We start from the raw sequence: 27,938 nt of genomic DNA on the forward strand, positions 1-27,938 counted from the left end.
TAGTGGCCTACATGCGCTAGAGCTAATTTAGAAGCGGTGCCGTCAAATAACAGCGACTTAAAAATACATGTTTACATTTTTTAAAAAGTGATCGGGAATGTAATGGTCTTCTGCAGCTCAAATAAAAATAAAGGATGCAGTTAGCGAAGTTCGACGACTTAATGCAATCTATCCGATAAAGTTAAGCTACTACACACACAAACATGCCCAGTTTATAATATGCTGAGTTGTACCACAGTAAATTTTATGAACGATAACAGCATTATATGGCTCCTGAAATGTGCTATCTCAGTCAATCACCGTTAGAACACAACTCGATATTCAGCGCGAAGCACAGGCAGCTCGTATCCTCCAAAGAGCTCAGCGATCCGTGCCTTCTCGGCCCTTTTTTCACAAAGGTTTTTTTTAAAACTGCTCGCGCTCTCAGGTTTCAGAGCTGGTCTCCCAGGGGAGGCAGGAGCGGAGTGCGCTTCAATCAAACCCTGACTTCTCCTCTGGGAGCATAGCCTGAAATCTGATCTCGCCCACTTACTGCCTGCCTCATTCCACGCGTTTTCTTTGGGCGTAATAACCTTTTAGTTTATTGTAAACACAGTTGGGAGGGATGCTGGATCTTTGAACAGGATGTGTTGATTGTGAAATCGGTGTCTAGTGTAATCACGGCTCATCCTGGCCGAAATAAACTAAATGAGGTGGCCACAAGTAAAGACCATACCGAGTAAATAGGTAACCAAACCATCTCGTAATTAAATGGTTTCGTGCTTTCAGAAGGCCCCGTAAGAGGCCACATAGGCGAGCTGCTGCCGATTTGAAGGTAAACGCAGACGTTGCATGGAAAGTGAGAACAGATTCTGGGAGGGCAGTCGCGAATATTTAAACAACCTAGCGCAAAGACCTTACTCACCCTTAATACAGATTCTTAATATAATGGACGATTTCAACAAATTGCCATGAGGCGCGTTACGCTTATTTTTGCACCATACCTTTTCTGCACGGTAAGGTGAAGAAAACTCAGTACAACGTAACCAACCAGGGTGTTTTAGCGTACTAATGTCCCCACAAATGTCTTTCCAAACTCTACTATCACGCCTTTAGTTTTTTTAAATAATAACTCACTATGTTCCATGCAAGGGAAACATTACCGCGTACTGCACATCCATATGTGTCTTGAGTGTAAAGGGATGTCATTTGTGCTACAGTGATGCATACGAAAATATATCAGAAACTGTTAAGGCGATGTGAGTTGGTCAGGTTAAAACGTTAAGCAGGTTCCAAGTTAATCAAATCACCGTCACTGATCAGAGAACAGAAATGTTTGAGGAGAGAGAGTCCAAAATAAGAAGAAACGGAATATTCACATCTGACATTTTAAAAGTGAATGACGTTTTCTTGCGAAGATCGTGGCAATCCATGCCACACGAGTTCTAATGAAACGCACACACACGAAACTTCAATAATCTGTCTTTTAACAGATGCTAATTGAGCTGCTGTGCATTACCAGCATTTTTGCTTTTTTAATTACTCAATTTGCTTAATGTCAACAAAACGTAGATAAAACAGTTCGGGACAATGTGAACCCAGATCCTGATTCACAAGTCCCTTTGCTGTCTTGTGGTCTCCAGTTAATCTAATCTGATTTCAAATTCAACGTGACCACAGTTGAACTATTTGAGATATCCCGGTAACACGTGCCTGCACATGACACAGTACTGTCGTGCAAATACCCGCCCCCATGACAACATTTGATAGCAATTTGTATTTAGACTTCCTACAATTTACTGGTGCCTCGAGTGCAAGGCGAGAGCATTGCATTGAAATAATTCATACCAAATCCATTTAAATTCTGATGTGAATGCTTCTATAAACAGGTCAATATTTAATCAATTTAATATGTAGGTGCCTAAAATTGTTAAAATTAGGACTCTAAAGATGTGCATGTATTCAATGTATGGCTTACAATAGTTATATTTTATGGACGCATTGAGCTGTATCCATTTATATCTTTTAAACGAGTCATAATAACTAAATTCGTGTTTTTCTTCATATTTTCTGCGATGTTGTTAGGTTGTAGCATCCTCAAATAAATTCAATGCAACTGTAGTATTAAAAAAAACTATAGTTTGAGAGAGGATTTCCAAAATTAATATGCTAATTTTGAAATACATAACTTGCAACATCTCAGCTCTTTAATCGAAGTATCCACAAACCTCTTTTGTCTTTTGTGCTGTTGGCTTTCTGCTGTCATAAAAGTAGTTGCCAAATCTGCTACTTCTGCACCTCCAAAATCATGCATTATCTTGCCAGTTGAGAATGTACGACCAATTTTACAATAAGGAGCAGTTTTCAACCACCGAATGCAAGTGGATGGGACGTCGTCGGTGTAACTTTGCATTTCCTCTAGAAGGTCCAAGAAAAGCAATAACAAATACTGTATTTGTCTCCTGGTTTCAGAGCTATTCTAACACCGGCCTCCTAGTTACCAGTATGCATTAACTGCAGCTTGTAGAGAACAATGCAAGGACAGTTACAAGTGGACAAGACAGAACGTTCCCAACAATAGTCCTTCCATTTATCTAAGCATGCCGCAATGAGGCTCTGCCAGCACTCCAGTTTGAGCCTAACAGAGTGTGGTGCAAACCTTGGTTCGTAGTATTAAGCAAGGCTTTTGCATATGTAAACATACACAAAAGAAGCTACTCACAAAGCAGCTCATACTTCCACTGCAGGTCTCCTTATGGATGGAACTTTGTTCGGAATACAATATTTTGTTAAATGTTAAAATGTATGGGAGACAATATTTGGAAGAAGGTAATCTTTTAAAGCATTCTACAGACCACTGAGCGACAGCTGAAAACTCGCGAAACACGGGTTCAATACGCGCTGAAATGCAACTTAGATATTGATGTACATTGCGAAACTACAGTTGCGAAGTGCAAAATTCATTCTCTATAGATTTCTAGTTGTTGTTTTGCCACAAAACTCAACTAGGTGCCGGTGTATTTTATCATATAGATACATCTAACTTTTGTATGTTCGTTGTCACAGCAACGGTAATAGCATTATACATTCCCGATAGCTGTTCTGATTAATTGTACTTTACAAAACCCAAGGACCTGTTGCCAAGGACGTACACCAGTAACCTTTTAAGAAAAGTTGCATGGTCAAATAATAGCGTTATTGAGAAATAATACACACGTAACAGATTAATAAGGAAATGGTTATCAAGATTTGGAAATGAGAAACACACTGATTTCAAACACTGCACTCTATTCTCGTTAAGCATTGGGTTCAATTAATGAAATTTAACACACCATTAATGCCGAATATGACACTTTATTAAACTTAGAAAAAATCGTGCTGCCATTTAGCTCCCCCTAATTTATTTAACAACTCAATGCATAAGTTTAAGATCCAAAACGAGGCAACTATGTGTCAAGACACAGAGCCCCAATACAATATTTACATGAGCGCGCAGGTGGTGAATCCATTGACGACCGGGTCCGTATGAAACGCGACCACGGATTGTTCCTATTATCTGAATAGAGTCAGATTTCAGTACATAAAATTTGACTGATAGCAGCATATATTGTAATATCATTTAACAATAAATGTTTCTCCACAACTAAGTAAAACTCGGGGTACGGCGTTAAGCATTCGTTTCCTTGTCCTCCGGTTACTGTTCATTAAATGCAATAAATCCACATCATCCTTCGTTTGCCAAGCTAAAAGCAACCTAACAATTAACTCCTGCAAACCTTTCATTATCTCAATGTAATGATGCTCTTATGTGTGGCGATTTAACCCATTCTTAGCAAAGAACTGGATGGTTAATTATGTACGTCTGTGGGCCCTTGCATGATAAAGTAGAGATTCAGGGGGCCTATGCACCGATGTGTTATTCTAAGGGAAGTTTTTATTCTTGTTGCCACATAAGCGAAGATGCAACAGATCTCAAAGATCAGTACATTTTCACGTGGTTTTTAAACACTTGTAACTAAAACCACTGCAATATTCCCTTCTCTGGACATTTCATAAGTTCACGTTGAATTTAATGAAATGAGGCTTGTTCTGTGTTTAGGTACCTGTAAATTATTTAACAGATTATTTGTAATCTGCTCGAGTACACGGACATCAGTGACATGGCTGATTTGATCTTGAATTAGAAATATTGACCTGAAATCGACAGACTGATGTTTACAAAATGGAACACTGCAGAGGCAGCGGTGTTGGAGCGGCCCTTGTGTGTGCAGGGGGAGGGAGGGTAGATGAGAAATCCTGAACTACGTCACTCATCAGCCATGTGTAAATATACAAAATAAATAACGTCCCATGTATGGAGGGAGTCGCGTAAATCAAAAGAAGTGCAAGTAGCGATAGTAAACCTTACATTTTAATGCCGTCACACACGCGTTTATTTGCTTACAATGCGATCGATTTTTCCTTCTCGATTCACTGATAATAACAAAAGGGTTAATTTGTGGCCTGCTGTATTATCGTTTGGGGGACAATATTAGTTGGTAAAAATCCAACTCATGGGTGTTATATTACTCCCACACGCTGTTGCCATACGCAACAGATGATGCCATAAGCTACAAAACCTTGGAATCTGACTGAAAATGTTATCCTTTTAAAAAGGAGACAGAAAAGTCACATGCTCTGATTAAGTGGAAATCAGAAAACGTGATAGCCTAAGAATGTTTTTAGTTTATATTTGAAATATACAACAAACGCAAGGTAAATCCATTACTTGAGCATGCCTACTTGTTGAGAGGTTCTAATGATGTGGTATTTTCGGTACTTCCTGCCGACTAACTAAAAAATATATAATTTTACGTAATTACTGGCCTTTGGTCAGTGGTAAAGCAACATTTACTACCTATTTTGTTGTACAGCATATGTATGCCTGTGCAACCAAGGTTACTTTAGTCGAGGTACGTAAGCAATAGTTAAATTCAAGTACCAATAGTCCCCAATAATTATGCTGTATCACTCAAACACAGTGAACCAGTGTATCCTTCAGATTAATCTCTTAGCATTAGACTGGTATGCATTGTATGGTCTTAAACTGGTGACTGTCTGTAGAAGGCTACACAGCAGAAGTGAATGGTTTAGCGTTTCTGGAGAATAAAGAGAGAAATGTCTTTCATATTTGTGTAAAAGAACATTTTTTTGTTCTTGCCGTAACTAAATCCTGCCAATGCCGTGTAAAAACCTAATGCAGATCATGGAGGTATTTAATAATATTTTAATTCCAACCTTTGCCACAGCTGGGTATTTTCTGCTCTAGTTCTGTGCTCGCTGACCTACATTGGCTCCCGGTCTGGCAACGCCTGGATTTTAAAATTCTCATCCTTATTTTCAAATCCCTCCATGTCCTCGTCCCTCCCTAACTCTGAAACCTCCTCCAGCCCTACAACCCTGCAGGGATCCAATGCTGGCCTCTTGGGCATTCCCATTTTCATCGCTCCATCATTGGCTTCCCTGCCTTCAGCTGTCTAGGCTCTAAACTCTGGAATTCCCTCCCTAAACCTCTCCCCCCTCCTTTAAGATTCCCTTAAAATCCACCTCTTTGACCAAGCTTTTGATCACCTGTCCTAATATCTCCTTATGTGACTCGGTGTCAAATTAACGCTCCTGTGAAGCGCCTTAGGATGTTTTACTACCTTAAAGGCCCTATATAAATGCAAGTTGTTGTTGTGGACTCTGGCCAGTTGTTCGTGAAGTTGTCATACACTTTCAAAACGTATTTAAATCGATAAAGAGTGCGTGTATGTAATGTTCTCATGCAAATCGGCTATTTTAACTACTGATTGACGTCCCTGATTTGAAACAGTCCCAGTACGTAGATGGCTTGGGTTCCTTTGGAATTTATAAGCTGCCCTTAACTCGACGAACAGAATGTTTGGCGTAGGATGATTAACGCGAACATATCCTGGTTTAGTTACATGCATTTTAAAAAATATTCTTGAGCTTTTAGTAAAAGTGTAACCTAATGAAAAGCAATTGTGATTAGTCATTGATAAAAGGCACTGCACTTGTTAACTGAACATTAAAGGTTAAATGAAAACGTGGTATCATCTACAGTTTTAGTCAAATCAAAAAATATAACTTACGAATATAAAAACTTACAATGCATTTAAGTAACAAGAATACCGCTTAAGAGTTAGAGAGAAGCTGAAATCGTTTTGGTAGGAGATCTGCAGCATTATGGTGTTTGTTTACATCTAACAGCGCGGTGGGACTGGAGTGGTCACCAATTTAGTCGCTGTTGACCGAGGCACCTTTTGTAAACTGACTGATGCTGTGAAGCTTTTCTATGAATAAGCAATATTAGAAAAACCTTGAAAGTTGTAAATATTATAGATTCGAGCATTTATAAATAACTGAAACGTTTATAATCGATATGTTCTCAGGCTCTTGACAGGAGAAATCGGTACGTCGGCGCTTAACAAGCTCGCAGGATACTGATAAATCTGTTTTTTTTTCAAATTGTATATTCCGATCGCGCAGACCGTGTTCACACAAGTCAGCGGCCAGACAAAAGGGAATGGCATTTGTTGGCATTTCTACCTCAATCAACTCTTTTTATTCAGTGGAAAGTCTTCACTCATTTCAGTTAAAAAAGTTCGAGAAAAGGCATATTTGCTGAACGAACATGAAAGTGGCCTAGTAGTCATTCGGAAATTGTGTAAATGTAATTTTTAAAAATACACCACATGCGTGTGCGCACTTGTACTTTGCTAAATGCATAAGTATATACAGTTTATAACATACACGGTGTATCAAGTTAAGATGGTGACACGCACAACATCGCTATATGGAAGATGAACACACGTACATAAAGGCAAACACATACTGCACTACACCGACAGCATAAAATTCTCAACTAAACTTTCAACCTCCGATCGCTTCGCACACAGGGCTGCGGTCCGTCTTTTAACGAGACCTATCTGAGGCTCTGGTTTATTTCCCCTCAATTTTTTTCCTGCGATTATCAGTCCCTCCTCCCTGAGCTTGCAGGGAGCCGGCCACTGTTGTCTAGACCGATCGATCACTTAGACAGAGACATACAATACGGTCAAAACCCTTCAGTCAGGCAGAGCTGGCAGTTGCCACACGGGTACATGTCACCTTCCAGGTAACCAGCTAGAACTAGAACAACCTTCACCATTACATCTCACCTAAACAACATTCTGCTAGACTGCAAAAGTGATTATTAACATGTTAGACGAACGGACGATGCATTGTTTATGCATTAATACTCCACAACAAATACATAGCAACGTTACCTTAAAGGTGCTCTCGCAATAACCTCGAAGACACAGCTCGGACAACATAAATCATTGCTCTGAGAACCATAAGGTCCTTTGCTGTTCCGGACTCTCTTTGGTAATAGCTTAGTAAACCGTAGTTATTTGTAAAATATGCATATGTATGGAACTAAACGCCTGTTTTAAACCATCATTCACTTCCCCTTTCTAAAAAGTCTCTTATCTACATACATTTTCTACTTGAGAACGGACACGATGTTTAAAACGACCACGTTTCCGTTATGATTTTCTACCGGTGCTACTTTATGAATAACGATTAAAAAACGCGTAAATAAAATTAATTAAAAGCATTTGGTTAAACCCTTTGAGTGGAATTCAGTGGTTCAATCATAGTCATCGCCTGCGTGGGGGGAGGGGAGGGGATCTTTTTGCTCGGTTCGGCTTTGCACGAATATCCTTAGCGGTGGAAGTGATCCGTGTTCCTTTGTATGACAGAGGCAGAGCGAAACAGAATTTGCAAAAAGCCCCAGTTCCTCCGCGGACAACATCGATAGTATTTTACAATTCTTCTTGTATTGCTTAAAAATGGTCAAATTGGCGATTGCAGGACAGTAATCTTACCGGTTCGGTAAAGAGAACGATCGGTGTTGTTTACCAAAGCCAAACAGATCAGATCTTGTACCAAATCACGAAGAAGTTGAGCACGGAACCACCATGATCGCGCTCTGATGATCTGAGTCTCTAAACTTGTCCTCAACATTCACACAAGACACGCAAATATCGATATTCGAGCTGACGTGTAAAAACTGGGATTATTTTTCAATCCACTCTTCTTGAAACTGGAAAGTAACTGAAGATCAAACGTTCGGAGCAAAAGTCGACACCTAGACAGTCTCCGCTCTCCGACAGCGAGCTCGGCGCGTTCCCACAGCGATCTTAGTAACTAGAAAAGCCCCGTCTATAACCACTCCTTTCACAAAATAAAACCTCCTCTTACCTGATTCCAACCTGTCCACGTATTATAACCAGACTAATGCTCCGATTGTGATCTCTTGGTTTTTTCCCCCCTGCATCCACGTGCCTTTCTGTTTTCTAATCGCCAAGAAAGCCAGAGAGGACTTCTTTCATCTGAGCACATAAAATGCGCGAGAGGCTAAGCTCGCTTATCACCCCACAAAGTCCGGATATCCACGAGGAAAAAAAAAATCCTCTTTTTAAAAGAAAAGTCAAAAGGAAAGGCCTTTTTTTCTAAACCTCGACCTTTGGCTCCAGCTGGATGGGTGCGTTGTTTCAGCGCCGCAGATGCTCGGTCCAGTTACTCAGCGGAGGTTTCAGTGGAAATGTTCACTGTACAGGTGGCGATCGGCTGCGATCCTCTGGCACGGAACACTTCGCAGCGCCATGTTGGCTCCCCACCATATACACAGCGGCCAAACGATCCGGTCTATCGGCTCACTCTCACTCCATCGCCCCACATCCCCCAACTTGTCGCTCCTCGGGCTGCTGGCTTGTGGAGGGGGCGGTGTTGAAGAGAAGAGCCCCTACGGCAGATCACTGGAGCAGACGTGGTTCAGCGTCTACAAAGTAAGCTTGATTTTTTTTTAAATTTCCGATCCAGCCCTAGCGTGCAGCTCCGCTCCGAGACTGAAAAAAAACTCTCTCTACCCATAAGGCTAGTCGTTAACTTCAATTACCATAAACATAAACCTCCAGCTCGCAGCCCCGATACCAAAATCTCAAACCCACCATCAACATCGGACACACAAGCCGCCACAACCAGTACACCGCGAAACGCTTACCGATTGTTGAGATATTTTTGGACCGTAACATTGCAAAAGAAAAAGCCCCGTCTGTATTATCACAGCACAAGCCTGAATCACGTGAGATGTAAACACCAGGGGCTGGATAAAAGTTTCTATCGTACGTTTCATTCGGTTCCTGGCTGCGGTTCTGTGTGTGACTGAACTGCATGGTGATAACCACACTAACGTTTATATAGACTAGATTTCGAAACTAATAGCTAGTTAGCGGATGGATTTCAATGTGGAAAGATTAGTTCAGTGTTTGTTTACGTATTTTACTGGTTATTGCCACTGATAAACAATTTAATTTTAAATTATTAACCACGATACTTAAATATTGTCCTAATCCTTGATATATAGGCCCTAACGTGGGCATTTCGTCTGTATAGCCAAAGTTGTAACATTCCCTATAATTTTACATTTAAATCAAATATATCAATTAGTTGATTAATCAGTTCCATTCTTAATTTGTCTGGTATCAATTGTATTTCATATCGATTAGGGCAGAAGTCTTGAATGTTTTGATTACATTAATTCAAATTCAATCATACTTTCCTTTTCAAATTTTCCACAGATTTAGGCTGGTAGCGTCTTCAAACTTATTTATTTGGTCTTATTGTACTTTGTGAATAAACATCACCACTCACTATTCCACCTTCCCAAATAAGAAGATGCGAGCCACCCCAATACGTTTATTTGAAAATTACAAATATGTGAAAGTTTTATCGCTTCCCCCAGAATACAAAGTAAGCTTCTATAGGTAATAAGCTGCAGGCACGAATGATGAAAGGTGCAATCACAGCGCTGGTGATCAGTTTCGTTCGAGTGTCTCTGCAGAGCTACAGAAGCGCTTCCTTTGCCTGTCTCTTGGGAGTTGACCCGAAGGTCAGGACACTGTGCGCACGTCTCGCGCGGGAAATCTTCCTTAGTCGCACGTACATTCCCATTCACGCACAAGAGACACCCTATATATAAATGACATGTACACTCACATTCACATGTAATCACAGTCTCACACATACTCCTGCAATGAGTTCTATACTCACATTTCCTCCCACGTATACCCGCAGTCACACACACAACCACACCCTGTTACGAACACACACTCACACACACACACCCTTCTCACACTCAGCCAGTTACGCAGACACGGTTCCAAACAATTGCAATTACATATACACACTCAAGCAAACTCCTTCCCTGACACTATGGCAATCGCAATCACATTGTCTCTCAAATAAACACACATTCTCTTACCTTCTCGCACACACACACACACAGTCTCTCCCTCACACTCCCAAACGTACTCCCTCACCTTCTGGCAGTCACACACACATTCCCTCCCTCACAATCACACGCAGGCATACTGCCCGAGTTACACACGCGCTCGTTCCCCCGTGTCACACACACGTACTCCCTCCTTCACACATCCTCCTTCACATGCTCACAGACACTGAGTCCCTCCCTTACACTCTATTAGTCACACTCACACTATTGCAATCACACACACGCTCCCTTCCTCGTTGTACCAGTCATACATACACACTCGCAATCCCTTCCGCACATTCTCGCATTCTCTCTCTCTCTCACACACACACACACTCCCACACAGCCTCCCTCGCAACCACACACACTAACGTTCCCTCCATTACACGCTGGTAATCGTAGTCACAGTTACATATTACTCCCCCGCAATCGCTCTCTCAGTCACGTATAAGCAATCACACACACTCATACCCCCGCACTAATAGTTCACAGAAGCTGCTTCTCGAGCTGCGTCGCATGAGCAGAATCGGTCTCGGTTTCTCCGAACCAAGGCGGAAACAGGGCGGTGTGAGGTTGACTGTTCTCATGTAAAAGACAGGGCTTCGACGCCACCACAAGGAAGCTCAGTTGTTAATACAGAACGTATTTTTCCCCACTCGCGACTTTGTAAGATCTTTTCTCAAAAACACGTTATTGCTGCAGTGTCCTTTTTTTCCAAATCAAACAACCAAGGAGCTTTGCGAATGGGGATTGTTTAAAATGAGAATAGGTACGGAATATCGTTTTGCAATTTAGGGTTAACAACTTTGAAAAGAAGATTGATCGGAAGGGAATTGTTCTGGACATTTAAACAGCGCACGATGTGCTAAGAGACACAGCTCTGGCACGAGTTGAAGACCTTTTTGTACATATGTTATCAGTTACACTCAGTCCTGTCTAAATTCCCCTTCAACGATAACAGGAAAATAACGAGTTAGATTAAAAAGTACACTAATCGTGAAATATGTGCAAATAATGTTTTGATCCACTGCATTGTTTGAAATGATTCCATACCAGTCCTGTCCACACTGGTCACAAAATGCAAGAGGTTAAATTCCCAATATTATGAATGCTCGATAAACAGATAACTGGGGAGTTTCACCTAACCTACCCCCTCCTCCATAAGCGCGAGATTGTTACCACCAAAAAGATTAAGCACAATAGAGGAACTGCTCGTTGGTGTTCACCGCATTGTTTAATGTAACAATCATTCACCAGTTGGAGGTGTTCTTTCACAGTAATTTGTGTCAGCGTGTAAAGACTGCGTGACGCTTCACTTTCCTCGGGTCTTCCGTGCTGTATATAGTTTGAGCTCCTTAATCACTAGCAGCCTTGAGCTGTTGACCTCCCCTAACATGCAGCGCAGCAAATGCTGCACAACTACAATTTCTGCTCCCCATATTCTTTTATTTTTGCTTTGATTTCTATCAGAAGCTGTAATAAGGTTCCAACAGTTCAGTTTAAAGAACAAATCTTCTCGAATCTCTCGTTTCACATCCTAGTTCACGGAACCGCATCCTTCTCTCGGAATGAGCATCGATACAAATATAACTAACGTCAGCTGATTTCTGTAATTCCCCCAAAGGAAACTTCGCTTTAAGAGCCAAAAGCCGTGGCTTGCTGGTTTGTTATCTGTACATTACAGAACTGTTACCAGTTACATTTGTTTCCACATTCTTTGTTCTATATTTTAGTTTTCAATGAAAATAAAGCAATGAATGTCCATGGTTATTTATTTGAAGGCGATCGGTATACAAGGTCACCGTTGATAATGAGATTTGTGTAATTGTATAATCGTTTCGGGTTTTTTATTATTCAATGGGATTAAATCCCTTTTTTTCATTGAATGCAATTAACTATAGCGAGAGACCCCCGCGCGAAGTGCGCCACCTGTCTCGATGATAATGTTGCGCTCCACCACAAAACCAGCACAGCGACTTCCTAAGACAAAGATGGCGAAAGCTCCCATCCCCCACCATTTAGTGCCACTTCCTCGACCCGACCGCTTCACTGTTCTAGGTACAGCGCCAACCTCAAGCTTATTACCAAGATCGAAACGACTGTTTCGATACAGACGGAAACAAGCAATGGAAGGCGTTACAAAAGACCGACACAACACGCCACACTGTTTAAACGCAAAAAAAACCAATGGAACCATCTTCGCTTTGTCGAAAGATTTCATTATTTTCAAGTTGCAGACACGAACAAAGAACGTTAGATATACTGCAAAATGCGCTTGGTGTGCTGGAGTAAAGACGAGACCCGACAGAGTATCGCTATTTCATTACAAAACAAGGCACAAGAAAAGTCCTACAGTAACACAACAAACTGCACAAAACTCCGACCGCAGCTATATCTGCACATTAAAAACACACGATTGAATTAAAAAGAGCATCGATTTGGTTCATAAACTACCGGAACGTTGAAGGTTCGTCGACCATTAAGAGTATTGGATTCTTCTGCATAAGCAGATGGACCTCTATACCAATTCGAGCTTTAAATGTTATTCCACATTCTTTGTATCGCACTTCAGAGCGGCTTAACACATCATTCTGACCAGACTCAAACATCGGCTGTGCATGAGTTTGACTTTGGTGGGTACGTCGCTTCAACCAAAATTTAGTATAAGCCAAAATAAAAACAACAATCGGGGTGGAACTTTGTTACTTCCAGCCGAGATCTGTTCCGTTTTCGCCATTGATGTGGGTTTTTGTATTTTGAAAACTTACAAAAAAGTTAAAAATTAAAATGAGCAAGACAGCTCAAATGAATGGAATAGCAACCTTCCCCTCCCCATCCTTACACAATCTCTGCAAAGTACCAAAACGCTCTTTTAGTATCGAGTTACAAAGCTTATTAGGTTCCAGCATCCACAATGTCGACCTTTTAAATACGAGCCGTTAAACAGCCCACAACATTTAACATGTTGTTCAGACAGGTACCATAAACTTAAAAATGTCACAAATTGAATAAATTATGACAATTAATTTCTAAATAGGAAATACTTCAATGCGTTGCAACGCACTTAGGACAAACAAACAGTCATGTATATATTTTGCAAAAGTAAATGAAAAAAATGTATACAATTTTTCTCGCAGCATTGCCTACTTGCCAAGATTGCAGCTTCAGTGCCCATAACACCCGCCCCCACCCGAAAATACTAAAAACGTTTGATTATTTAAACTCCACCAATGTAAAAGATTCGTTATGCTCCGAAATTTGTTTAGGAACGAACAATGGAAATAACATCAAACAATTAAAAGCAACTGAACTGAGATCAATCTAACGAATTATATCAGTAATGATTTCTGGGATGTAAATCAGGTGTAAAGGCCCAAACTGACTACAAATGGAAGTGAAAGGGTGAGAATCAAAGTTTTCTCTACTGGAAAGTGGGACAGTATGGCTGAAAGGATAGGATTAGGCCGTGAAGCCACTTACTGTCCATTCTTCACACATAAACAATGGTCACTTGTGTAAGGTACTATAGGACTGTCAACACTCACGGAACTGTACCCCAAGCAAGAGTCAGCACCTTCAGAAGAGGGTTAGGGAGAAAATTGGCAGGGAACAGTACTGTAAATACATCTGGGACACCAGTGTGCATCTCTGCAGCTTAAAAGGTGAGATGAGAACACTGGTGTATTGACTGCTGATTCACTGGAGAAATATAGGGGATAGCAAATGAAGAATAGTCAATACAGAGTTTATTTCAGACCTATGTCACAAGCGAATTATGAAGGTGTTCTTTGTGAGTGGATTAAATTGGATAACCCCACTGCATAATCTGTTCAAAAACAGATGTGGGAATTTAAAAAAAATAAAATAAATGAGTTAAATTATAATTTGCTTTTATTAAGATTCTAAAATGTGCAGATGGCATTTAGAATCATGGTAACCATTCAGTCCACTCACTGTACCTACATTGGCTAAAAGAGCTATCCACTTAGTTCCATTCCTCTGCCCTTTCTCAGTACCCTTTTAAATGTTTTCTTTTTCAACCCAAGGGTTATTAAAGAAATGGGGCGGGTGTTATGCGAACCTCTTGCCTGTATCTTTAATGGCTCGCTGGAGTCGGGGACTGTTCCCTCAGACTGAAAGGATGCTATCATAATTACAATTTACAAAAAGGGTCACAAGGCAGAACTGGGTAACTAGCCCTATTAGTTTGACTTCAGTAATAGGTAAGATGCTTGAAGGTATAATTTGAGATGCCTTATATGGCCACTTAGAGAAGGCTTTATCAAGGACATCCAAAGCTGCTTCAGGAAAAAAAGGTTGTGTCTTATCAATTTGATTGGATTTTTGAAGAAGTCACCAGATTAGTGGATGACGGTAACTCAATAGACATGGTCTACCTGGGCTTTCAGAAAGCTTTTGATATGGTACTTCACGAGAGGCTTCTCTACAGTTTAAAATCTTGTGGAATTAATGGTAATCTGCTGAGGTGGATTGAGAATTGGCTGAATGCCTGTAGGCCAAAAGTTGTTGTCAATGGATTTGGATCTGCTTAGAGACTGGTTACCAGTGGCGTTCGGCAGGGATCGGTGTTACGTCCTTTGCTATTTACTATATTCATTAATAACCTAGATGTAGGTTTTGGGGGAATGATCCACAAGTTTGCAGACTCTACCAAGATGTGTGCAAGTGTTAGGACTGTAGAGGATGCTCAACTACTCCAAGCAGATCTTAATGTGTTGGGGGAATGGGCAAGTCTAATGTTAAATATATAGACACCCTACAGGGAATAGAATTGAAACCAGTGGTAAAAGAAAGATCTGGGTGTTATAGTACATCACTTTCTAAAGGTTCATGACCAATGCCGTGAAGCTATAGCTAAAGCAAACAGGGTTCTAGGTTGTATTCACAGGACAACTTACTATAAAACAAAGCATACCATTTTGACCTTGTACAAGACCTTGGTTAGGCCTCAGTTAGAATACTGCGTCCAGTTTTGGTCTCCTGACATGGTGGGGAATATTGAGGCTTTGGAAAGGTTCAGAGATGGGCCACAAGATTAATTCCCACTTTAAAAGACCTTAGATACCCAAATAGGCTCAAAGAACTGTGTCTATATACTAGAAAAGTGTAGATTCGGGCAATTTGACCGAGGTTTATAAAATAATGAAGGGACTAGATTCTGTTTATGTGGACCAATTATTTCTACTGGATAGGTTAGGAAGGACCAGGAGTCATGCTTACAAGTTATGTATGGGCAGAACTAGATGGATGTTAGGCAGTTCTTCTTTTCCCAGAGAATAGTGGGCCTGTGGAACAGGTTGCCGGCTCGTATGGTGAATACTGATTCACTGTATTCCTTCAAGCAAGAGCTGGATCTGTATCTGACTGGGGCTCAGATCACCACATACAAGAAGGAGGTACCCTGTAATCTAATAAAGGGTCAATGTGATCTCCTGCACTAGTTTCAATCACCTACAGGTCGAAGAGGCATTTTCCAGATTTTTTCCCCTTAATTGGCTTGGATTTTTAATCTGGTTTTTCGCCTCACCCAGGAGATTACATGGCTGGGTAGAGTGTGTCTGTATTGTGATGTACAAGGCATCACAACTGTATGGGACAGACTACATGGTCCAGTGGGTCTTTTCCTGTCCGTCATTTTCATACGTTCATATATATTTCCCTTTTAAAATCTATTCTGGATTCTGCTTTCAACACTGTTTCTGGTAAGCCATTCATTTAATATTCTAGCAAAGCCTCTGCATTAAAAAAAACTTCTCCCAACCTCTTCTTTCTTTTGGTGATGATATTTAATTTATACCCTCTAGTATATTTATACCCTTCGCTGATGATACAAAAATTGGTAGGGTGGTAAATAGCGAGGAGGATAGCCTCAGTCTGCAGGACGATATAGATGGGTTGGTCAGATGGGCGGAACAGTGGCAAATGGAATTTAACCCGGAAAAGTGCGAGGTGATGCACTTTGGAGGGACTAACAAGGCAAGGGAATACACAATGAATGGGAGGACCCTAGGCAAGACAGAGGGTCAGAGGGATCTTGGTGTGCAAGTTCACAGATCCCTGAAGGCGGCGGAACAGGTAGATAAGGTGGTAAAGAAGGCATATGGGATACTTGCCTTTATTAGCCGAGGCATAGAATATAAAAGCAAGGAGGTTATGATGGAGCTGTATAAAACACTGGTTAGGCCACAGCTGGAGTACTGTGTTCAGTTCTGGTCGCCACACTACAGGAAGGATGTGATCGCTTTGGAGAAGGTGCAGAGGAGATTCACCAGGATGTTACCAGGGCTGGAGCGCTTCAGCTATGAAGAGAGACTGGGAAGATTGGGTTTGTTTTCCTTGGAGCAGAGGAGGCTGAGGGGGGACATGATTGAGGTGTACAAAATTATGAGGGGCACAGATAGGATGGATACTAAGGAGCTTTTTCCCTTCGTTGAGGGTTCTATAACAAGGGGACATAGATTCAAGGTAAAAGGCAGGAGGTTTAGAGGGGATTTGAGAAAGAACTTTTTCACCCAGAGGGTGGTTGGAGTCTGGAACTCACTGCCTGAAAGGGTTGTGGAGGCAGGACCCTCACAACATTCAAGAAGCATTTGGATGAGCACTTGAAATGCCATAGCATACAAGGCTACGGACCAAATGCTGGAATATGGGATTAGAGTAGACAGGGCTTGATGGCCGGCGCGGACACGAAGGGCCGAAGGGCCTCTATCTGTGCTGTATAACTCTATGACTCTAGTTACTGTCTCACTGATCAGCGGAATTATTTTTCTTATTTATCTTATCAAAATCCCTCAATTTTGAATACCTCTATCATATTTCATTTTAAGTTTCTCTATTATAGTGAAAAAAAGTTTTGTCAGCGTCATCCCACAAGTAAAGCCATTAATCCTGATATGATCAAAGTAAATCCCTTATGTACCCTCATATGGCCTTGACTTCCTTCCTAAAAGTATGATGCCCAAAAAGCATGTAATATACTAACTGGGTTTGGCATTACAGATACCTCTTTGCTTTTCTACTCACTGCCCCATTTATAAAACTGGGATGCCAAATGCTTTTTTAAAAAAAAAACAGCTTTATCAATTTGTCCTCCCACTTTTTAAAGAATTTTGTATCTAAACCACTAAGTGTCTCAACTCTTCTACTCTTTTTAAAATCTTACTATTTAGTGTATATTTTCTCTCCTTATTTTTCAACCCAAAGTGTATCACCTTAATAAATTTCATCCAACATCTATCTATCCAATCGCTCCACATTTCTAATGTTTCCTACATTACAACAGTGACTACACTTCAAAAGTCCTTCACTGGCTGTAAAGTGCTTTGGGATGTCCTGCGGTCGTGAAAGGCGATATATGAATGTAAATTTTTCTTTCTTTCCTTCTATGCCTCCTGAAATTGCTTACAGTCCTCTTCGGTTAACCATACACACTATTTTTGTGTTTGAAAATTTTGATGTGCCTGTTGCAAATTCCAGTCTGCCATAGATACCTTTTTAGGTTCAGTGGCATCAATCACTCCTGTAATTAGTCTGAGCATCTTACTTTATGGGAGTTAACTCACACTGCCTCATATCTACTTGTGGATAGTGCACCCCGGGGTGTAACAATAGTACCCCCTTGTGATTTGAATTGGATATTCATGTCTTTGCAATCTCTCCAAAAATGGACCAAGCAAACATTTGGTGACACGAGGCCTGATATGCATCGATGAGCTGCTTTATTTCACAATAAGGTGAACATGCAGAATAGCAGTTACCATCAGACTCACTTAATTGAAACAATATAACTTATCTTTGCGTAATGGTACAAAATAAAGAACATGCCATGTTTCCCCACATCAGTGGGTCACCTTACTGAACTTAAACAAGATGATTTCTAACGGTTCCTCCAGCTTTTCTGACCTCCATCTCAGCTAAAGTACTCACAGCTTTCTCTTTAAAAACATAACTGCTTGTGCAGCATCTAGTTTCAATAAATCTCTGCCAGCCTGTGTCACAATATCTGCTTTATCTCCATCTGATTACTGCCAAAAAAGGGAACAAAGATTTTCCAACACAATGAGTGTGAGGTGTTTTCTAATTGCCAAGACAGTCTAACTAGTTGTTTATTTTTTTTTTTAAAACTGTCTGTGGGGATCATCAATATCAGCAAATTATTAACAAGCCTCCTATTGGCACTATATCAAACATTTTCTGAAAATCCATATACACACCATTCACTTTATTTGACTCATCAATACCGCATTATTTCCTCAAAGAATTCCATTAAATTTGTCAGACATGATGTGTGTTTTACAAATTCATGCTGGCAGTCCTGAAGTAACCCATGTCTTTTGAGTGTCAATTGTATTCCATATTATATCGTCTAGAAGTTTACCCAATACTGATGTTAGGCTCACTTAGTCTATGGTTACCTGGTTTATCTCCTTCTCCTTTCTTGAATAGAGGTGAAAATACTTAACTGAAGGAGGGCTAATTTCAGAAGTTGAAAAGGGAGCTGGCCCAGGTAGATTGGAATCAAAGATTGGCAGGTAAAACAGTTAATAAGCACTGGGAGGCCTTCAAAAATGAGATATTTCGGGTACAGACTAGAGACATTCCCTTGAGGGAGAAAGGAAGGGTATCTAAAGCTAGAGCTTCCTGGATGACTACGGATGTATAGATTAAAATGAAACAGAAAAGGGAGGGCTTATGGTCAGTGTCAGGCTCATAATACAGTAGAGAACCAAGCTGAATACAGAAGGTACAGGGGAGAACTGAAAAAGGAAATAAGAGGGGCAAAGAGAGAATATGAGACCAGATTAGCAGGTAACACAAAAGGGAACCCAGAAGTCTCTTATAAATATATAAATAGTAATATGGCAATCAAAGGAAGGGTGGGGCTGATTAGGGACCAAAAGGGAAATCTTGCTTTGTGGAGGCAGAGGGCATGGCTGAGGTATTAAATGAGTACTTTGCATCTGTACTCACTAAAGAGGATGCTGCCAATGTCACAGTAAAGGAGGAGGTAGTAGAGAAATTGGATAGGATAAAAATAGTTAAAGAGGAGGTACTTAAAATGTTGGCCACGCTCAAAGTAGAAAAGTCACCCAGTCCGGATGGGATGCATCCCAAGTTGCTGTGGGAAGTAACAGTGGAGATAGCAGAGCCTCTGGCCACAATCTTCCAATCCTCTTAGATATGGAAGTGGTGCCAAAGGACTGGAGGACTGCAAATGTTACACCCCTATTCATAAAAGGGGCGAGGGATTAACCCAGCAACTACAGGCCAGTCAGCCTAATGTCTGCAGTAGGGAAACTTTTAGAGACAATAATCTGAGACAAAATTGATTGTCACTTGGAAAATTATGGGTTAATAAATGACAGCCAGCATGGATTTGTTAAAGGCAAATCGTGTTTGACTAACTTGATTGAATTCTTTGATGAAGTAACGGAGAGGGTTGACGAGGGTAGTGCGGTTGATGTGTATATGGACTTTCAAAAGGCATTTGATAAAGTACCACATAATAGACTTATTAGTATAATGGAAGCCCATGGGATTGAAGGGGCAGTGGCAGCGTGGATACAAAATTGGCCATGGGCCAGAAAGCAGAGAGTAGTGGCAAAGGGTTGTTTTTCAGACTGGAGGGAAGTATATAGTGATGTTCCCCAGGGATCGGTATTAGGACAACTGCTCTTTTTGATATATATTAATGACCTGGACTTGGGTAAAGGGGGCATAATTTGAAAGTTTGCAGATGATACGAAACTTGGAAATGTAGTAAACGATGAGGAGGATAGTAACAGATTTCAGGAGGACATAGACAGACTGGTGAAATGGACAGAAACATGGCAGATGCAATTTAATGCAGAGAAGTGATGCATTTTGGTAGGAATAATAAGGAGAGGCAAGATAAACTAAATGGTACAATTTTATAGAGGCTGCAGGAACAGAGAGGCCTGGGGGTGTACGTACACAAGTCTTTGAAGGTGATAGGACAAGTTGAGAAAGCTGTTAAAAAAGCATATGGGATCCATGGCTTTATAAACAGAGGCATAGAGTTCAAAAGCAAGGAAGTTATGCTAAATGTTTATAAATCACTGGTTAGGTCCCAGCTGGAATACTGTGTCCAATGCACCATGCTTTAGAAAGGATGTCAAATCCTTAAGAAAGAGTGCAGAGGAGATTTACTAGAATGCTACCAGGGATGAGGGACTTCAGTTACATGGAGAGACTAGAGAAGCGGGGGTTGTTCTCCTTAGAGCAGAGAAGATTAAGGGGAGATGTAATAGTTGTTCAAAAATCATGAAGGGCTTTGGTAGAGTAAATAAGGAGAAACTTTCCAGTGGCAGAAGGATCAGTACCCAGAGGACACAGATTTAAGATAACTGGCAAAAGAACCAGAGGTGACATGAGGCAACATTTTTTTACGTAGTGAGTTGTTATGATCTGGAATGTACAGCCTAAAAGGGTGCTGGAAGCAGATTCAATAATAACTTTCAAAAGGGAATTGGATACATTTTTGAAGGGGTAAAATTTGCAGGGCTATGGGGAAAGGGCAAGGGAATGGGGCCAATTGGACAGCTCTTTCAAAGGCATGATAGGCCGAATGGCCTCCTTCTGTGCTGTATCATTCTATGATGAATACAATTCATTCAATGGAAGTTAACATATCCCCAAATACCTGCAGTAATTCCACTGGCAAACCAGCCTTGTTGTGAACAAATCTATATAATTTGTTATAATTAATTCTGAAATCAGGTTATTTATACAAATGCTCAAAATATTGGAAACTAATAATACTGGAAACTAATATTTACTTTTATTATGAACATGCTTGCTTTTTAATGAACACCCCATATTCTGGACAGTGAGCACACTGTCATCTTTTTTTGAAATTGTATTTCTAATCAGTAACCAAGGGCCTCTCTATTGGACACACCCAAGTCAAATGATATCTGTTATTGATTAACAAACCATACTCAACATAATATACATCTATGTAATATTCTGAAAATCTTATATACATACAGCCTTTCTATCCATCACACACTTTCAATATCACACATTGTTTCTTTATACTCACTTTTAAGTGTGATGCAGAAACTTGCATTAAACAAAGACAAACATTTGGAATGTACAGACAAACTCTCCAGTAACAGAACATACTAAAGCCACAATGTCCCTAGCCTTTTAAATCACTGGTGTATGAACTCAATCTAGGTTTATTTATCAATTAGATTTTGTAGCCTTAAAAGGGACACACTCTTACACTTTTGCAACAGAATAATACATTGTGTTTTACATGGAGCAATCTTCCGGTCATTATAAAATAACCAACTTGCTGTACCATGGGGATTTGCTTATGTATATAAAAAAAAGTCTTGTGTCTAATGCACTCCCATCATATTTTGTTACAGATGCAAAGCAATCTTAAAAAAAAAGAGTAGGAAAGCACAGGACTTCAAGATTGATTCTTCTAACCTGCATTTTTAAATTTACAATTAGATTCAATTATCTACTTATGCCACTTCACCTCACAGAGTAGTTCAGCAATGGCCTTTAAAGGGACACTCCAGGTTGGCAGCTAGACTTTCTAACTGTGCTCCTAATGCCAAAAAAGTTAACAGCAATGCCACATGGAATCTGTTAATAAGAAATAATTATTAAGTCAAGCAAAATTCATGCAGCATGTCACTTGAAAGCAAAGTGAAAAAAACCCTTCGTGTTACAAGGAAAAAAAGAATCCAAATTAGTAACAGCATAATTGCAATCCTAATGCAATTGGACTAAATGTGTAAATACGCCTTTGCTTTGTTTAATTGAGATGAATTTAAAAGTACTTACTGATTCACACATCATGGAATATACAAGATTCAGGGTAAATTCAAAATAAAAGACCAACATTGAAATGCAAATGACTCATAGACAATGCTGTAATTCTCAATATCTAGATGAATCTCTCTTCCACAAGCAAGTTCAATCATGAAGCCACCTCTCAAACTGATGCTGTGTGCCTGCCATTTGAACAGTTTATATGGGAATGTTTGACAGTGAGTGCTGAAAGGCCATCCCACTGTGGAGTGCACCACCTCAAGAAAAAAAAAAGTCTCTTCAACTCACTGACAACTACACTTTCAAACTTCCACCTGTCTAGTCTTTGGCTCTCCATTTGCCACAATGCCTCTGCAGTCATTGATTTGCTCAACCACTTTCTCACCTCCACCTTTATGCCCTCGTCCTCAGAAAACCCTTCAGTGTCTCCCAACCCAGTTGTTCTCCCTGGTATGGTTCACATTTTCACTCCTCCAAGTCCAAGGGTCACAAACTTGAGCGTATCTGATGCAAAACTGGTTTAGCCATCCATCACCAGATCTGGTTGGACCACATCAAACACTATTGGGCATCACTCTCCTCAGGCAAAGCCACCCACTACTCTAGGATCATGCTGAAGATCAAAGATAACTCCTGGCTTTTTTTTTCTACTACCAACTATCTTCTTAAACCCCTCTCCCCTGTCCCTACCACCCTCATCTCTTAACAACTGCAATGAGCTCATGGACTTCTTTGCCACCAAGATAGAGATCATCATTCAAAGGCCTCTGCTGTTTCCCCATTACCCACCAAGTCAAATCTCCCGAGGCCCCCCTGCCCTAGTCCTGAGCTCCCATGTCTCTCTAGTTTCTTTTCTATCGCCCCCAATGCCTTCTCCAAGCTCATCTTGTCCATGGGATCCACCTGCTGCTTCCTTGACACCACTAAACTGCTGAGCACCAAACATCTCTTGGCAAATGGTTTCCTCGCATCAGGGACTGTCCCCTCCCTTTCAAACCACTGACATCAGCCCCTCCTCATCTACTTGCTGCCTCTTAATGACATCATCCACAGATATGGGGTCAGCTTCCACATGTATGCGGATGACACCCAGCTCTACTCCTCCAACGCCTCTTGCCACCTCTCTACTGCTTGTCTGTCTTGGATGTGCTGCAACTTCCTCTAAGGTAGAACCACTCTCAACCTCTGGCCTTCTATTTCATCCCACAACGAGCTTCTGACCCCATCTCCTATCCATCACGAAGTGTGTTTACTTCCATCTCCATAACGTTACCTGCGTCTGCCCCTACCTCAGTCCATCTGGTTCTGAAACTCTCATCCATGCTTATGTCACCTTCAGACGCAACTATTCCAATGCTCTCCTGGCCAGACTTCCAGTCTCCACCCTCTGTAAAACTTCAGCTCATCCAAACTTCTACTGCCCATAGTCTATCCTGCACCAAGTCCTGTGTGTCCATTCCCCCTGTCCTCACTAACTTACATTCGCTCCCCATTCCTATATGTCTCAAAATTCCTATCCTTCATGGCCGTGCCCCTCCTTATCTCCACCAGCCCTACATCAGCCCCCCTCCCTGAACCAACATCTCTGCTCCTCTGAACTTGGCATCTTATGCATCTCCCTCCTTCCCTTTCCCCACCATTGGCCTTCAGCCATCTAGACCCCACAGTCTGGAATTCCCTACCCAAACACCCCTGCCTCTCCATCTCATCTCTCTCTCTCATCCTTTAAGACCCTCTTTAAAACACACCTCTTTGGCTAAGCTTTTAGTCACACCTCCTAATATCACCTTCTTTGGTTTGGTGTTTTTTTTTATTATGTCTTTGTGAAGCGCTTTGGGATGTTTTTCGATGTTAAAGGCACCATATAAGTGCAGTTGCTGTTGTTGAGCCCAATCCTTCTTTCAATCAATATGCACATTTCCAGAAGGGGTCACTGGATAGTGATCGGGAATGGGAATATTGGTTGATTTTCCCCTCCCTAAGCCATAGTACTGAGGCCTATTGTAGAACTCTACTTTTTCAAGGCTGTGTTCAGCTGACTCAGCACAGACCAAAGGTCAAATCAGGGCCCTTCCCTGTTTGTGTGGCTTAGCTACTCACTGTGTAAACCCGCTTAGTCATTGAGCGAGCTACACTCATGACTTTTTTCATTCTGTGTATACATATATTTCAATCAATTCCAGTACATATTGTCATTTATGTTAAAAAATACATTTTAACAATTCAACATTACACAGTGGAAACAAAATGGCTGATTGTATCCCCGTCAGTAGCTACTTTGGTGCTAGAGCTAACATATAAATTGTAACATTGGGCCACTCAGTCTAGCTGAATTATTAAAAAATGTGATATACATCCTATAATTTATTCTGAGCTCTATGCTACCTTCAGCTCATGAAGTGAGTTAAATATATTAGTTGTGGTTGCTGTACCCACAGAAATACTAGTGAGCATCACAAAACTGCAATTGTATGCATTCTTTGGTCCTTAAACTGCACTTCTGCCTTTGAAGCAAGGTTTAAAATGAGAAAAGTTGTTGAACTAATTTCTTAGATCTTAAAACTTAACCACCACTCTAATTTTCTCTCGGACAATAGATGTTGGTAATAGAAGATGGCTACACCAGAGCCACTGGAAGTGGAGGAGGTGTGGACTGGTGCGTGGGGTGGGGTTCCCCTATCCGTACACGGCTGGCGGGGTGGTCCGCACCTCTGCCCTTCTTCCACCACATTCCCAGGCCATGGGAGCCTTCTCCTCTTTGCCAGATTTCCCATGTTTCCCTCCCCCTCTACTATTTTGCTGTAACCATTTACACTTCCTCTGGAGTTCTGATGAAAGGTCATCGACCCGAAACGTTAACTCTCTTTCTCTCTCCACAGATATTGCCTGCCCTGCTGAATATTTCCAAAATTTTCTGTTTTTATTTCAGATTTCCAGCATCCACAGTATTTTGCTTTTGTCCTCTGGACTCATCTTTTGTTTCTTTACTTGTCTCATTATCACCCCCTTTTGCCTTGCACCATAATCCATTTTGTCATTTAATCACTCTGGTCCTCCAATTTATCACAGACCTTCCCCTTTGTTCTTTTCCTGCCCCCCCCCCCCAACCCCCACCTTTCCCCTTGCTCTGTATTTGCTTAAAAGCTGTTCATCTATAACGTCTTCCAGTTCTGATGAAAGATCAACCCGAGATGTTAACTCTGCTTCTCTCTCCATTGACGCTGCCTGACCTACTGAGTGTTTCCAGCATTTTCTGTTTTTAATTTTAGGATATTTCTCTCTCCATTTCCTTACATATCTCATTACTTTACACTTAAATGTGGAAAGCCATAATTGCTGCTCTATGTGTTCGGATCCTACTTACAATTTGAGCCACCTCCTTACTTACTAGGTTGACCTTTGTTACATTGTCTGATCATATCTATATTAGGTAATCTTGCAGTATGGCTGTCCATTCTGTTGACAGAAACAAGCCTGTTTATCTGCCAGCTTGTGTACTGAGAGGCAAGGTATCTCAGAGTGCTATATCTGTTGTTAGATAGTTGTTAGTATCCTCTTGAAATTCAGTCCCTCAAAGTCCCTCAAGGAATTATTTTTCCAGGAAGCTTAGCTGAAGACAGCAGAAGACCCTAGCTTTAGCATTTACTAGGACTATTGTCAGAAAACCCTCAAGCTGTGAGGCACACAGACTGCAGGGATTGTTTGAACATCTAGGTATGAAAACAAGTGACTTTTGGCATTGGGAAAATCTCTGGTACTGAAAATATTCCCTGAATCCCAATATTTTACAAGATTACAACTGCTATTTCTAAGTTTAGTAAGAAACTTGACTGCTGAAAAGTAGATTGTACTCCCCAAATTGCTCTGTTTTAATGCATTGTGTGGTGTGGTACTGATTGTATGCAACAGGAAATGCCCCAGGTTTGACCCCTTGTCTGTGCTGATCAGTAGGGTGGCAGTGGGGATGGTAAAATTGGCCTCAATATCTCTGGACTATGAAAGGTGGAGGGAGAAAATCACCAGTTCCTGGTCGCTATCCAGTGATTCCTGTTGGAAAATGATTGCATGGTTGCAGATAAGGACAGAAACGGCTTGGTTATTTTGTCCTCTCTCACCTCACCCCCTTCCCCAGGTGATTGAAAAACTTGCTGAACCTCACACATTAAGAATGGCCACTTGGACGAGATTTTGGGGAAGCTCCAGCAGTTGTTACCCTGCATATATCAAACACTAGGGAAAGAGAAGAAAACAGAGAGAATTGTAAAAAAAAAGCTTTAAGATTGACAGTATAGTTTATCTGGCACTGTTTTCAAAGGGAACTCTGATTAGGGGTAGGGATATATGTGGTACCATTGGAGTTTAATATTATTTATCAGTAGTAAACGTCCTCAGCACCTCAATATACACATGTTGAAGGACTGGTAGACATTTTCTTGCTACTGTAAAACAGACATTTCTGAGATTCTATCATACTTGCAAGAGGAATTATACTTTTTTTAAAATGTTGTCATCTTTTACCTCCAACGTTCTCCTTTCTAGTCTCTCAGGCTGCATTACTTGGACTGCAGCTGAGAATACGCTACGGATATTTCCAAAGCTGATCTGTGGTTGCCTGATGGGATGCATTGAAACATAATTAGGGCAAGTTATTTCAGGCACTGTGTAATCCTGAGACAAACACCACAAATTTCTGTGTTTACTGGGTATAGCAAAATTTGCTGCCCAATTACCACAATTTTGCATAAAAAGTCCCAAGTCAGTGAAAGTGTGAGATTCTGAGTAGATCCAAATGATAACAAATCATTTGCCCCAAATATAATATATGGTAAAACCCTTGACAGTTTTCCTTGATAATAATAGCAACTCACTTTAGCTCCATTTAGTGTTATGAGCGGTTTCTCAAACAAGACTGAAACTCACCTTTTGGTAGAATCCTCAGTGCATAGGAGGGAGGGAGGGAAGGAAGGAAACCAACCAACAAACTTGGATTTATATAGCGTCTTTCACGTATTCAGGATATCCCATTGCACTTCACAGCCAATCTTTCTTTTTAAAAGTGTAGTCACTATTATTATCTAGGCAAATCGACTGACAATGTAATTGCAATCTCAATCTGAAGTCCATGGCAAAGCATACTAACATGTTCCAGTACTGGATATGCAGCATGGTATATACTTTGGAAGTGAAAAAGCAAATTTACATGATTTTGGCAAATGTTTATAATAAGACTTCAGTCCTAGAGGCTCCCATCTAATCTCATCCTGGAACTTTGTGTAGCTGTACTTTCTTATATTGGGTCATTTTGTTCATTAAGTTGAAAACCAAACAAATGAGCCCAGTGAAAATAATTGACTAGATACTGACCCTAAACAAGTATGTTTTAACCTAACAACCAAGGTTGGGCACCCAAATGAAGGATCACACCTATACAGTACTTGCAATGCTAGCTCTGCTATCCACAGATTTATAATCTGCCTACAACATCCTTAAAATATTTGAGGATATAATATCTTCCAACTTCATGCAATCTCCAAAAGATAAGACACTGGTAATAAGTTAATTATTCTAACCTTATAACTAACCTTAAATGGAATAACCCACCATAGTTTTACACTTAACAATCTACCTTTTTAGACTCTGCAGAACTACTGAATTCACAAATCTGTTTCGATACAGAAGCCAGCTGAGACACTCAACACATAGCTCCCCATTAATAAAATAAATTTGGCCATTAGGTCCCTCCTCAAACACTGTAAACAGCTAT

General features: G+C 40.7%; 1 protein-coding gene across 6 annotated transcripts in view; it reads right to left on the reverse strand.

Annotated features, from left to right (window-relative positions):
- The window catches only part of bcor (BCL6 corepressor), a 274,104-nt gene that overhangs the window by 96,642 nt on the left and 149,524 nt on the right, over positions 1–27,938 (reverse strand). Inside the window, exon 1 of one of the 6 annotated variants that reach the window (XM_067992878.1) lies at positions 8,269–9,084. The exons of the other annotated variants lie outside the window; for them this stretch is intronic. The gene's annotated coding sequence lies outside the window, so the exon portion shown is untranslated. Of the gene's footprint in view, positions 1–8,268; positions 9,085–27,938 lie in introns of those variants that run through there. 6 annotated transcript variants of the gene reach the window in all.

Source organism: Heptranchias perlo, chromosome 11, assembly GCF_035084215.1.
Source record: "Heptranchias perlo isolate sHepPer1 chromosome 11, sHepPer1.hap1, whole genome shotgun sequence".
Classification (NCBI taxonomy): domain Eukaryota; kingdom Metazoa; phylum Chordata; class Chondrichthyes; order Hexanchiformes; family Hexanchidae; genus Heptranchias; species Heptranchias perlo.